This window comes from Vicia villosa, linkage group LG3 (assembly GCF_029867415.1).
Source record: "Vicia villosa cultivar HV-30 ecotype Madison, WI linkage group LG3, Vvil1.0, whole genome shotgun sequence".
Classification (NCBI taxonomy): Eukaryota; Viridiplantae; Streptophyta; class Magnoliopsida; order Fabales; family Fabaceae; genus Vicia; species Vicia villosa.
The window spans coordinates 210,001,985-210,017,292 of record NC_081182.1 but is presented as its reverse complement, the minus strand read 5'-3'; the positions used below and the strand labels follow the sequence as shown (position 1 = coordinate 210,017,292).

Genomic DNA, 15,308 nt, shown 5'->3' with positions numbered 1-15,308 from the left:
ATACCTCTTCAGAATCTGATTCTGATGTAGATTCTGATCCGTCATCTTCTGTCGCCATCAGCGCACAGTTAGCCTGCTCATCTTCCGAGTCTGATTCATCTTCTGACTCATCCCAGGTTGCCATAAGACCTTTCTTCTTATGAAACTTCTTCTTGGGATTTTCCTTCTGAAGTTTTGGACATTCATTCTTATAATGTCCAGGCTCATTGCATTCATAGCACATGACCTTCTTCTTGTCAAATCTTCTGTCATCAGAAGATTCTCCACGTTCAAATCTCTTTGAACTTCTGAAGCCTCTGAACTTCCTTTGCTTGCTCTTCCAGAGTTGGTTTACCCTTCTGGAGATCATGGACAGTTCATCTTCTTCTTCTTCAGATTCTGATTCTTCGGGATCTTCTTCTCTAGCCTGAAAAGCGTTAGTGCATTTTTTGATATTTGATTTTAATGCAATAGACTTACCTTTCTTTTGAGGCTCGTTTACATCCAGCTCTATTTCATGGCTTCTCAAGGCACTGATAAGCTCTTCCAAAGACACTTCATTCAGATTCTTGGCAATCTTGAATGCAGTCACCATTGGACCCCATCTTCTGGGTAAGCTTCTGATAATCTTCTTTACATGATCAGCCTTGGTGTAGCCTTTATCCAGAACTCTCAATCCAGCAGTAAGAGTTTGAAATCTAGAAAACATCTTTTCAATGTCTTCATCATCCTCCATCTTGAAGGCTTCATACTTCTGGATTAGAGCAAGAGCTTTTGTCTCTTTGACTTGAGCATTTCCCTCACGGGTCATTTTCAGAGACTCATATATATCATAGGCAGTTTCCCTGTTAGATATCTTCTCATACTCAGCATGAGAGATAGCATTCAGCAAAACAGTCCTGCATTTATGATGATTTTTGAATTCTTTCTTTTGATCATCAGTCATTTTGCTTCTCGTGAGCCTTACACCAGTAGCTTTAACAGGATGTTTGTAACCATCCAACAGAAGATCCCATAGATCAGCATCTAGACCAAGAAAGTAACTTTCCAGTTTATCTTTCCAGTATTCAAAGTTTTCACCATCAAATACTGGTGGTCTAGTATAACCATTGTTACCATTTCCGTTGTATTGCTCAGCAGAGCCAGATGTAGATGTGTGTTCATCACCATCCATCTTTAACTGAAGCGTTTTTCTCTTCCTGAATCTTTTCTAAACACGGTTAAGTGCTTGCACCTTAGAACCGGCGCTCTGATGCCAATTGAAGGATAGAAAAACACTTAGAAAGGGGGGTTTGAATAAGTGTAGTTTAAAAACTTGGACGATAAAAATAAATTGCACAGTTATTTTTATCCTGGTTCGTTGTTAACTAAACTACTCCAGTCCACCCCCACGGAGTGATTTACCTCACCCGAGTATTTAATCCACTAATTGCACGGATTACAATGGTTTTCCACTTAGTCCGCAACTAAGTCTTCTAGAGTCTTCTGATCACAACCTGATCACTCTAGGAACAACTGCTTAGATACCCTCTAAGACTTTCTAGAGTTTCCTGATCAACACGATCACTCTAGTTACAACTGCTTAGATAACCTCTAAGACTTCCTAGAGTATTCTGATCAACACGATCACTCTAGTTCCTTACAACTTAATGTAATCAATTCTAAGAGTATTACAAGTGCTTCTGAAAAGCTATAATCACAACTGTGATATTTCTCTTAACGTTTAAGCTTAATCTCACTAATATATTACATCAGCAATGTAGTGAGCTTTGATGAAGATGAAGTTTCTGAGCTTTGATTTGATCAGCGTTTCAGCAAGTTAATTGTGTGCAAATCGTCAACCTTGCTTCTCATCAGAACTTCATACTTATAGGCGTTTGAGAAGATGACCGTTGGATGCATTTAATGCTTTGCGTGTTCCGTACAGCATTGCATTTAATGTTTCACGCTTTTGTCAACTACCTCGAGCCTTGTTCACGCTGTGTCTACTGACGTTGCCTTTAATAGCTTTCCAACGTTCCTTTTGTCAGTCAGCGTAGCCTGCCACTTGTACTTTCTTCTGATCTGATGTTTGAATATTATATTTGAATATCATCAGAGTTAAACAGCTTGGTGCATAGCATCTTCTTGTCTTCTGACCTTGAAGTGCTTCTGAGCGTGATACCATGAGAACTTCAGTGCTTCTGCTTCTGATCTCAAGTTCTTCTGATGCTTCCATAGACCCATGTTCTGATTCTGCCTTGACTATCTTCTGATGTCTTGCCAGACCATGTTCTGATGTTGCATGCTGAACCTTCTGAGACAAAGCTTCTGAGCGCTGATTTGTGCATACTCTTTATATATTTCCTGAAAGGGAAATTGCAATGTATTAGAGTACCACATTATCTCACACAAAATTCATATCCTTGTTATCATCAAAACTAAGAATATTGATCAGAACAAATCTTGTTCTAACATTTCTCACTCAATAGCTCAGATGATCAACAATCGACTAGTTTGACCTAAAAGTCAATTATAGTCAAAGTACAGTCGAAACTCCTGAATTTTAGTAAACATCAATTATTTGGGGTTGTATCCATCATTTGATCAAAGGTTGATCATGACTCATTAATAAAAACTCAGAAATGAACAAATTCAAAAGGTTCAAATTAGGGTTTTTTATAGGAGAAAGTCAACTCAACTTTGATTGGTCATAACTTTCACATGGAACATCAGAAATTCCTCACTCAAAGCCTGTTTGGAAGGAAATTGGATTCTCTACAACTTTTCCTCTCACAAGCCAAGGCCATAAATTCTTCATTTGGGAGATATGATACAAAAGATTACAGGTCATTTTCAAACATAAATCAAAAGCAGTTTTTTGTCAAAGGGCATATCTGATCGGTAAAATAGCAAGTGTACTATTTTGCCTCTGTAGTAATAAAGGGAAAATTCCCCGAATATCGATCTCAAGGACTGCGTGAGATTATAGAGTTAGTCGCACTTCAATTAAACAAAAAGCCTTGGGGTTTTGGTTTTTGTGATTACACTTTAAATTGCAAATAAACTTAAAAAGGTTGAATTGGCCAAATATGAGTGACATGCCAGGGTAGGTGTGTGCATTAACATGTAACAATTCTGAACCCTTATCTCATTAACAAAGTTCAACTTATCAATTACCGGTTCTTAAGGGTATTTGCTCCTAAGTCCTTAGTGGGCAAACTTTTGAACATTGAAATCCTAATCCCAAAGTCCTTCGAAATTAGTGATCAAATCAAATATTATTATAATCAAGAACAATCCGGTTACTATAGGGTATCCCTAGTCCTAGGTGATATCTACTATAATATAATGGTATAAAAACCCTAACAATGGAGGTCAATCCTAATTGTCAGTCATGAATCAATCCAGTTGGTCCGACGAGGAAAGCATTAAAAACCTTATACCATTAAATTGAATGTAAAAGAGAAACATGTTATTGAAATTCGGAATTCAAAATCATCACAGATGTTAATCAGGGACACCCCCCTAGCATTGGGGGGTTTAGCTACTCATATCATCCAAAGAAATTACAAAGATATCAAATAAAGACATTACAATAGAGATGATGAACTTTGATCTTCAATGGCTTCCGCTCATGAGAGTTCTCCGTTCTTCTCCAATTGCATAGGCTTCTTCTCTCAATCCTCCAATTCTTCGTGTGGCAAAAAGATCCCTAATTCATCTTGAAAGCTCTCCTAAATAGTGCAGACTCACTTAAGTTGGTTGGAAATACCAAAAACACCCTTGCAGGCAAACCACTGAACAAAATCATAAAATTCACTGAAATCAGCGTCAAACCCAACACGGGCCGTGTTGAGCAACACGGGCACCCGTGTTGGTCCCCTGGTATACTTATTTTTATTGATTGGTCCCAGACTTAGCAACACGGGCCGTGTTGAGCAACACGGGCACCCGTGTTGCACCACTGTTTTTCCTTTCTCTCAAACTTTGCTCCCAGCTCTCTTCCTGACACGACCCGTGTTGGACAACACGGCCACCCGTGTCAGGCCTCCTGTAGCATGTTTTCTGAACTTCCTCAAAACTTCCGAGTTTCGCACTGATTTACTCCGATTTCTCCATATGAACCTGAAAACATTAAAACACACAACCAAAGCATAAAATGACGAATAAAGAAATAAAACACTCAATAACAAAACTTAAACATACTTAAAAACAACGATAAAAATATGTGTGAAAACCACTGATCAATATCATCAAGATAAAATCTCCAAATGAAAAATATGTTCCAAAGTGGCTTGTAGAGGACATCTTGAGGTTTCCAAAAATTCATAGAATTCCTCCATATATTAAAAATTGAGGGAGATATGCCTCGTCAAAGTTGGTCGATTTTGGATGAAAAATGTGAAGCAAATAAGGGTTAAACATGGATTTTTTCCAAATGGGCCTATTATTTTATGATCCAAACTTGCTTATAAGAGTATTAAGAAACTCCAAACTCAATCCGATGATTAATTTATTTTATTAGATGTTTTATTGGATTAATTATTCATTTAAAATATGATTTTAATCAAATAATTGGAGAAAAATATGAAAGAATTTGGTTATAATTTGGGATCCAATCAGAATCACTCATCAAATGGCACATATTGGATGTAAAGTTCGTATAAGCCATTATTGGCATTAGAAGAATCAATTTTAGAAAGATTTAGAATCAAATCTTTTCAAGACTTCAATCAAAGATTCTAAGAGATTTTTTCCAAAGATTGATAACCTAATTGCATCTAATATATATAGACAAACTCGTGCCAATGGGAAGGGGGTTGAAACAATAGGTTTTTGCAGCCGGAAACAGTGACACGGAATCAAAAAAGTCAAGAACATTTGGAATTTGGTTTGGGAGTTTGAAGAAGATTCAGAGGCTTTTGGATATTCAGGAACGATCATTGAAGGTCCTGGGAAGTTTTCCAATCGTTCTCGAAGCTGTTGGCGTTTGTATTCATGGTCATCCATCACGGTTTGCACACATTTCTTTTGATTCCGGTTACAACAATTGACGCTTTCCCATCGTGTTTTGATAACATATACACCTTTGTGATGATGTTTAGATGGTTTCTGGATTGTTTATTTGAACTTTAAGTGTAGGTACCGTATTACACCATTGTTATGGTTATTGAGCTCTGATTTAGGGCTTTGCATTTGGGACAAAATTAGGACGAACCAAGGGCACTATCGAATTCAGAGCATTGATTTCGGTCTACCTATAGTTTTGTATCGGATTTATATGGCCTTTATTGTGATATTTAAGGTGCAGGTCTTCTAGCTACGGCAAATAAAACCGTAGGTATAAGTCTGTATATTTTCCAGAATAACGAAGAGGAAGGAGAAGCATACGGGCCCGCAAATTTTTGTTTGAACTTCTGAGTCCAGTTTGTTTAATATATTACGTTTTGCGTTTATGTTTTAATCAGCGAGCAACGACTGGTCTAGTGGAAAGACCACTATGCAAGATGCCATGCATGATAACATGGGTTCGATCCCTGGGGGGTTCGCCCATTTGTTTATTTTTTGAAACGTTGGTCTCCACAGGATTCTATACGCACAGCTAATTCAAGGCCACCATATGCCCTCCCCACCACAACCATCAGATCTCAGCTAGAGATAATCCAACGCACCATGGACAGGAGGTACACCATGGACCTCTCAAATGCGCCGCACATAATTCCTCACCAGGTTTTCTTAACTTTATTTATTTAGTTATTTGTTTAAATATTTAGGTTAAGTATTGATTAATCACGTTTAATTTAATTAATTTGTTAATTAGGGTTAGAACATAAATTAGATTAGAAATATAATTATTTGAGATTATTTTCTCAATTATTTTTCTCGATTATCCGATTTAATTAATTTAATCTTAATTATTATAAATCATAAAAAACCCTAGAAATTGTTTATCAACGCATTAGGGTTTGCCCGATCCCACTGGCCATTGGCCAAAGTATTAGGATTAGGGTTTTCTCACCAACCAAGGTTTTAGCCAAACAATTTTAGAATTTTATTCGCTTCGATTAAAATAATTGATCGCGGTGGGTAATAATCAATTGTTTAATTAATTAAATTCAAATCATTTATTTAAATACAAAGTTTATTTTGCTAAATGGTTTTAACCAAAGCTATTGGTTATGATGATTAGCATTTCCTCCTTTAAAATTCGTTATTATTTTTAATCAAAGCTATTGATTATGAGGGGTAACGATAAAATTAAATTATTTAAAATACACACATTTGCTATTCGTGATAATCGAATCTATCGATTATAGTGGTTAGCAATCCTCCCTTCAATCCGTTAGCCATGGTAATCAAACCTATTGATTATCGTAACTAATGGTAACAAATTAAAATCAGGGTTGTACGCCCAAATCTTAAAACACACTAAACCATGATACTACAGATTTCCATCTCTGCGATTTTCAAAACTACGATAGGCCATTCAAAAAGCCTCCAAACAATCTCATACTAATTCAAAGGCGTACAACCCTGCCCCAAACTACGTTGACTCTGATTCTCCCTAAGAGATACGTAAGCACTTGGATAACCAAGGCGAGTCCCCTTCCCCGCAAATCTCATTTGTTCCCGATTTTATTTCCTAAATCATAAACCTTTACTCTCAATAATTTGCCATTTATCCTATTAACTGTATGTTACCTTTCTTTATGTTAGCCATAAACCTAACCTTATAGTGTAAACCTTAGGAAAGGATTGAGGGTGCCTAACACCTTTCCTCGACCTGAATATAGTATCTTATCCTGAATCTCTTAATTGTATAAAGGTTTCCTAATCGCCTTGGTAGAATAGGTGGCGGCTCTAAAACTTTAATTTTTAGGGCAGGTTGCTACACAAGTCACAAGTATTTAACAATGCCTTTGATCATAAAGAATCCACAAATTCCAAATCTTGTGCCATAGCTCAAGCTTTAGCAATTCAAACCACAAGTTTGTGCGTTAATGATCAAGGATCTTAAAAGTGATATCTTATCTTGAAGAATCCTTGTGAATGGTGAGACTTGAATTATGGAGAACTACGATAAAACCCTAGTCTTCTTCCTTGTTTGATGCACATCAACAACCACACATACAAAGGAGAATAAACCCTACTTCACTTGAGATTCACACGGATGAAGAGAAACTTGAGATGTTGAAAAGAATCAAAACCATAGCTGTAACACCCCGATATCCGTTGCACGCATCAACCGTGTCGACCAACCGAGCATGTTACCGGCTTAATCAATAATCCCCCAAAGGTCCGTTTATCGGCTGCCCAGGAAATATTGTTTTTGCCTCCCGCAGGAATCGAACCATGTACCTAGGGGTTAAGTACATATTCATAGAAATTTCTGCTACCACTTGAGCTACTTTTAATGTAACACCCCGATATCCGCTGCACGCATCAACCGTGTCAGCCAACCGAGCATGTTACCCGGCTTAATCAATAATCCCCCTAGGTCCGCTTATCGGCTTCCCAGGAAATATTGTTTTTACCTCCCGCAGGAATCGAACCATGTACCTAGGGGTTAAGTACATGATTCGATTCCTGCGAGAGGCAAAAACAATATTTCCTGGGCAGCCGATAAGTGGACCTAGGGGGGATTATTGATTAAGCCGGTAACATGCTCGGTTGGTCGACATGGTTGATGCATGCAGCGGATATCAGGTTGTTACAATAGCTCATGAGATCCTCAATTGCAAAACATGATGAAACCTTAAGCATAACAAGTTTGATTCCCTAATTCTTTGACCTTGGGTGGGGAAATAAACCCTAGTTCTTGGCTTTGACTAATTTGGATAAAAAATAGCCCTTGTAGTCTGATGAAGAAGAAATGCATAATGACCTTAACCCTAGTTTGCATGATTCTTTGATCTCAAGCCTTAGGAATTTATGAAAGGAATGTATGCAAAGCTATGCTAATGCCCTAATGGAATTATGCACATGAATGGGAAACATAAACCAATTAGAAATATAATTAGGAGAGCTATTTTTGAGGTCAACAATTTTCTTATAATCATTAAAAAAAAATCTTATAGAGGAATAAATATGATCACTTGCACCAGAGTCCACAATCTATAATCCAAGATTTGAATGATTAAAGGTATACCAAATTTGAGTAGTACCTGAAGTAATGTGATTATTTGTATGTGCTACTAAATTCACTTTGCTATATGAAGCATTATGATTTGCATTGGAACTTGATGAATGAAGAAAATTCATAAGGTGATCATACTAAATTACCATAGAGAAAATCTTGTTGAGTTTTAGGTAACAAAATCATGAGTAAAATATGAGAATGAACAAAATCGAATGAGTTATTTATGCTAGTAAGGAATCAAATTAAACATGTAATTTCATGCTCAACTTTTACATTACTTAAACTTGTGATGCAAACACAACAATGTGGAAAATAACAAGTAGGAGTAGAGACACACACACTTCAATTTCATCCTATAGAACCTTTAAAGCTGTGTACAATTTTGAATAGAGCGAGAATCTTACTTCAAACTAAAGATTCCATATTGTAACTCGGAGATAAAAATATAGTCATCTTGTGAGAAAAATTCTTTGAGCTTGTTCCATACATCAACGATGTTATCAAGGAAAACAATGTTTTGTGAAATTGAATCCTCAACTAAATTCATGATCTAAGAATGAACCAATATGTTACTATGATTCTAAGCGTGGATCAAATTCTGCAACATGAATTGAGCCATCAACAAAATCAAACATATTTCTCCCACCAAGATCATGTCTCATGGATCTTTACAATGCATGATAGTTGGAATGATTTAGAACCGGTGAAACTAAAAGTGAAGATGGACCATCACCACAAGAAAAAAAGTGTTTTGCGACACTAAAATTGCGACGGTTCCATGAAAACTGTCATCCCTCGTAAGTTACGACAGTGGCCACGACAGTTTTGGACAACCGCCCTTTATTTTTTAAAACATCCTTAAACATTTACGACAGTTGCAGGTCCAGTCGTCCTAAAAAGAATTTTGCGACTGTTCTACCACGGTCGTCTCCCAATACATTAGCACGTACGCCTCAAAAAAATTTAGGTCTACGACGGTTCTACAACAGTCGTCCCTTTAATATCCAAATATCCCTATAACACGCCTTGAAGAAAGAGGGAAACAATACGCTGTCATCTAGGAGCTTCACATTCTCAACCGCTCTTTGATTTTCTTCATGCTGCTTCACGTTTTCTCAGCCGTGAATCTCTCTATCTCTCTCAGCTACGAGCTTCCCTCTCAGCCGCCACCATGATTCTCTCTTAACAGGTTTGTCTTTCTGCTTGATAATAAACCCTAAGTTCTTGAGGATGTGTTTATATTGATAGATATGGATGAGATAAATGGAAATATCTTCAAACACTGAGTTAGGTTTAGATCTGTAGTACAAAGAAACAAGAGAAATTTGAGGATGTAGACACTCTTTTGTTCTTTCACAATCAGATACATTATAATACCTTCAATCAATAAACCCATCATTCACAATTTCAAGTTCGTTGCTGATAATGATTTTTTTTTTTGAGAATTTTGGGCACCCTCACTAACCCTTTTGTTATTACTGCTAATTTTCATCTTATATCGATAAATCTAATATTTCTTGAATGCTGAATTAAAATCCATCGTATATACCTTCAAATTTATGGTATGGTTCATGAAATTTTGGGTAACCTAACTAACCCCTTGTGTTTTAATTATGTTTGTCTACGATAAAAAAGACATGTATGTAGGGTCGAATACAAATGTTGATCCAAATTTGATGCCCTCAAACATTTCAAATTGTTGAATGAAATAAATTTGAGTTTAAAACACAAATTGGGAAGGTGAAACTTTTGGTTTTCATCAGTTATTAGTTTTCTCACTGCAGTAAATTTGGATTCGGTTCTTTCGACTGTTGTGATTTTCTCACTGCAGTAAATCTGGATTTGGTTCTTTCGACTGTTGTGATTTTGTCACTGCACTAAGTTTTGAAGTGCCGTTTAGTTGAATGCTGATGAACATATCTAAATTTCTAATCACTGTGTCAATATCTAATGTTGCTTCGAGATGTAGCATTGTCACGTGTCGGTGTCGAACACCTGCACCAAAACTTGTGATTGCATTTAATTTATTCATTTTTTCAAATTGTGTCAGTGTCGGAATAGTGTTTATGGTGTCCATGCTTCATAGGTTTAGAAAAGCTGAAATTTGATACTAGCTCTTAAAAACTTCTTTTAAACGAAAAGTTTATTCCCAAACACCCTTAAGTTTTTTGTATAAATTTTGTCATCTATATTCGGCATAGCCTGTACTTTCAATAAGCAAAATATTAGTGAATGATATATTTGGATGTATTGCAGAAACCAATGATCCACAAAACTCCATCCAGGGTGATTATTTTCTTCAATTTCAGAGAAAGTGTCAGGTAAAGTTAAACTGAATCATTTCATTATCTTATTCTAAGGGTTTTTTTTTGGAACTTTTAACAATTTGAAAAATTGTTGGGTCAATTCAATGCAATCAGGGACATTCACAAGTCAGCACCTACCTCATTATGCTGTTTCAGAGTTTTGTTTCCCCCTGTCTGATGCAGCCAATATTGAGAGACCACCTGCCATTATTTTATTTCCTCGATGCTCATCAATCATAAACCATAGTTTAAACCTCAAACTCATATGTATATAAGTGTATTAAGAAGCATAGTTAAGCTTAATTAGTAATTAGATTAAAGGGTTTAAATATCGTATAGACTGAAAAAATGGATATGTTTTTATTTTGACATATGCAGGTTCCAGTCCGAAGGATTATTTTGAACACCTTTTGTAGGGAGTTGGTCAAGCATTATTGAGTTTGAGTCCTAGTTGTGGTGTATAAAACATGCTTCTATCTACAAGATGAAGATGCTAATTTATAAGGTAAAATTGCTAGTAATTTATTTCCAATGATACTGAATTTGAATCATGTGCAACTTGTATATGCTTATAGGATAGTTTGTGACAACTAATACATATAGGTAAAAAAGTTGTGATAAGCAAACTGATGTTGAAGGCTTGACAGTTTGTGCATGACTGGTTTCCCCTCTCAGCAAGAAAGACTTGAGAATGAAAAAAAAGTATAACTTGTCCATGTTTTATTTTAACTTTGGTTTGTTCTTTCAACCGAATGCGAAAATTTCTTAATTTGGGTAAAGTTAAATCTACTGAAGTAAAGGAAGAGACTGTCAAAGTTGTTGTTGAGATTTTGAAAAATGCTGAATAATTCAAGCTCTCAGAAGATGGTCAGTTTCTTGCTCATTTGATTCAAATCATTCCTTTTTTGTGTTAAATAGTTATTATGGTTAGTTTAGAGTTAGATATAGTGGGTTTCTTTCAACTTCCATGTTGTGGCAATATTTTAATCTCTCTTTCAAGCTCTACTCACTATATTTGTATGAATCACACTACTGAACTGTCCAAGCTAGAAGAGGTAGTTGATCAGGTTAATACAAATACAAGAACAATTGCTGCATCACCATTCATATATAGTATGCAGCTTGAAGAAGTGGAGTCATTTTTCTTCAATATACCGAAGTAATATTAACTTAGCATTTGATTCGACTTGTCAACATTTGAATGCTTTGGATTATAATTCATTTATCATAAAATATTTTGGAAGATAGTACTGGAAGTAGAAAAGTACTTTAATTTAATTTATTTTATATAACAAATAATGAAGTTTTTTTTTCTTCTAATTTCAGGTTAACAATGTTTGGCTGCCCTGTCATATTGAAGATATAATTATCAAAATAATTTACAGTCTAAGGTAAAGTTGACATTGAGTTTATGTTTTAGACAACTATAATATGAATTGTTTTACAATCTCAACATTTATGAATGTTGAACTATTTTTCTAACAGCCTATGCATGTTCCAATTGGCCTCACCATAAAAAATATATGATTAGTGTATGAAACAACAATTTTTATATATGCTTATCAATTTGAATGAAATCAATTTAGTGCAGTGTTGGTTAATGTTTCACAATGTCTGACCCCTTTGTTTTCTTCTCCCTTGATTTTAATTCTACAATCACCTGAGAAATTATGACTGATTTTTCTATGGTTAGTAACTTTTTTGCCACATCAGCTAGAATGATTGATATTTATGCTGTTCTGTTTCATAAAGGTTTAATCATTTTTTCAGATTTATGCCTATCTGCAGCTATGGCAGCAACCACCAAAAGATGGCTTGCTCAAATTTATATTCGCGTAGCACAAAATGGGAGGTTGACAATTATTTCTTCTCAGAGTTATTGGAGATAATATTCAGTAGATACTTGTTGTATATGAACACATTAGTTGTTTCTAATAAATGAAGTGTGCATTTGTCAAAATAAAATGAAGAGAATTATTGAGTGATTATGTGGCTGACATTAAACAATGGTCTCCCTTATTAGTAATTTTTTTGCTCATATTTTTTTATTCAAGTTGATCAATATTTTCATTAGAATGCATTTATATTCGAATAAATTTGCTAGTTTTTATCCATGATCAATGTACACATTTTTAACTAGAAAAGATAAAAGGTTTCTTGGTACTAAGGAATTTTTTATAACATTAATAGAGTTGGAATAGTTAGAATTTAGATTTTTATTTATTTATATTTTAGTGCATCTAAAGGATGTATATATTACACATTACCAAGTTTTTAAGAAGAATCTTAAACTAGAATTATTAGAGCAACAATATTTGTTGGATATGTGACTCCACACACAAGAGGGGGAGGTAAATTTTGTTTTTTTGAAAAATGGTAATTTTAAAAACTTTTTGGATCATTTTATGAGTTTAAAAATCTTTTTAGAAATAAACAGCGAAAATTAAAATACAGAAGTTAAAAGTTAAGGGATAGAGAGAAAAAAACAAAATTTATAGAGGCTTGGTCAAAAGAAAAAGACCTAATCGTCTCCCAAATAGTTCTCCTTGAGAATAAACTTATGAGCTTTTAATTGGTTGAACTCTCGAACCCCCTTATACAAGGAAACTGAAGTTTGTGGCTTAATTCTAACCAAATAGAAAATACAGAGAGAAGCAGTGAGTCTTTCTTCCAAACGACGGATTGAAGCGGTTAGTATTCTTTCAAAAAAGAACCTTGAGGCGGTTAGTCTTCAAGCTTCAAACCAAGCTTTTACACGAGATGATCTTGAACCTGAGAGAGCTTTTAACACCAGACTGAGCTCACGAACCGAGCTATGATTATCAGGCTAATTACCAAGAACATAGGAGATTTTATACCATGCTTATCTAAAACCTTAAAAACCTTTAACACCTGGATAAATTTGAACCGAAAGAAGCATTTTAGAGCCTTCGAATTGAACTGACAACTTAGTAATTAAATCCCCAAAATCATATTTTTAACGGGTTTAACTTCGAACCTAAATAAATAATCTCTAAATGGGTGAATTATACAACCATGATAAAAACCAAACTTCCTCGGTGAATTTACAGTACTTCCATTCCATAATTACAATTGTCTCACTTGCAAAATGACTTTCTCGAAAACGCTACGACTAAACTTTAGTAAAAGAAAGTAAAAAAAAGAAATAATTTTAAGAGAGAGTGAGGAGTGGATAATAAAAGCTCATGTTTCTAGATGTAAAAATATAAGGGAAGAAACTTCTATTTATAAGTTCGAAGTTGATGAAAATAATATTGGATCCAAAATTAATGAGACAAATGATTGGTATCATGCGTTAATCAATTGCTAAATATACAAGAAAAATTGATTGTTAAATATACAAGGCAATCTTGGAGGTTTAATAATCAGTGAAATATGTCAAACCGCAATAGTTGATTAAATGCACCCATAAAATAAGTGTTACTGAATTGTATATGACAAGACATTATACCTATCAAATTTATAAATTACACATTTAATTTCTCTTGTTTTTAATAATCTTATTTTAAATAGAATTAAAATATTAAAATATTTATATTCTTATATTTTACAACATACTCAATCACTAAATTAATCTTTTATAAAATAATTGAATTATGTGTTTTAATTAAATTAGTGCAACTTATACCTTATTATAACTTAAATTTGTTAATTGTATGGAGAACTAATTGGCAACATATACTTCCAAATTTGATAAAAAATAAATAAAAAAATTTACATTATAATAATTTTATTGTCTTCTTTCATTTCGTTGTCGAAATTGTAGATAACAAAAAAGACATAATTTCAAAGTATATGAAATTATAAAAAGAAATAAATATTTAAAAAATACAATTGTTGGTATGAAGCATAAATCTTAAATGACGATTTAGGAAATATATTATTTGTAGTTTTTTGATATTTCAAGAATTCATATACTTATTTAGGAAACGATACACATACTTTCTCGATGCACTCAAGGTAGTAGTTCAGCTTTTCAGCACTAATAAATACTCGTATACAATCATCAGTAGTTTCACATGGATCTGGAATAAAAAATACAATAAAAAGTGTTAATAAAACATATAATAAAAGATTATGAAAGAAACTACAAAATGAAAAAAGAAAATATTTGAGAAAAATGATTTACACATAGCCTTCGCTGAAAGAAGGAATAGGGACAAAAACAAAACTTCATAAATAAATTTGAGAATTTTAGCCATGATTTTTTATCTTTTATTTTATAAATGATTGAGATTTGATCAATATGTGTAAGTTTAATGCAATGCTAAACACAATTAATATTTATAACATTAAAATACATAATATATTTTAATATATTTTAATTGCTTCTTTTGCACTCTTAATAAATTGTCTTTTATGCATATTTAAAAAAGGGTAACAAAAAAATACTTTATAATTTAGATTTATTTTTCATTTGAAGAAACTTTTCATCCTTTGGTGATAGAAAGGAGACAATATTGTCATGTATTATTAAAAATACGTATATTGTTTTAAAAATGATTTTTATAAAATTATATATTTGTGTAAAAAAAATTAAAAAAAAACTTTTAATAAAAGCTTCAAATGAATTTTTTTTTAAGAATAGTTGTTCTTATTTGTTTAGAATAGTTATTCTTAAAATGTTATTTTAGCTATTTCATCTTTTTATTGAATTTTTTGGTTGGATATCAAAATTTCAAAAAAATCAGTTAATTATGAAACTATTTTAAATAGATTTTCATAAAAATTATTTTTGAAATACCATTTCTTGAAAAAATTACAGTTTTGACTATGGTTTGGTCTTCAATAATGCTTGTTTATGTTATATGATGTCAAAATTAATGTTTCAATTTAGAAAAAATGAGTATAAAAAATTTGTAATATTTTAAAAAACGGTT

General features: G+C 33.6%; 1 long non-coding RNA gene across 1 annotated transcript; it reads right to left on the bottom strand.

Moving 5' to 3' along the window:
* Window positions 1-14,304: 14,304 nt before the first annotated feature.
* LOC131657250 (uncharacterized) lies at window positions 14,305-14,783 on the bottom strand. Its single transcript, XR_009300555.1, has 2 exons — window positions 14,558-14,783; window positions 14,305-14,453 (listed from the first exon to the last, which is right to left on the bottom strand). It is a non-coding gene; the product is annotated as an uncharacterized LOC131657250 (long non-coding RNA).
* Between the last annotated feature and the right edge of the window lie 525 nt (window positions 14,784-15,308).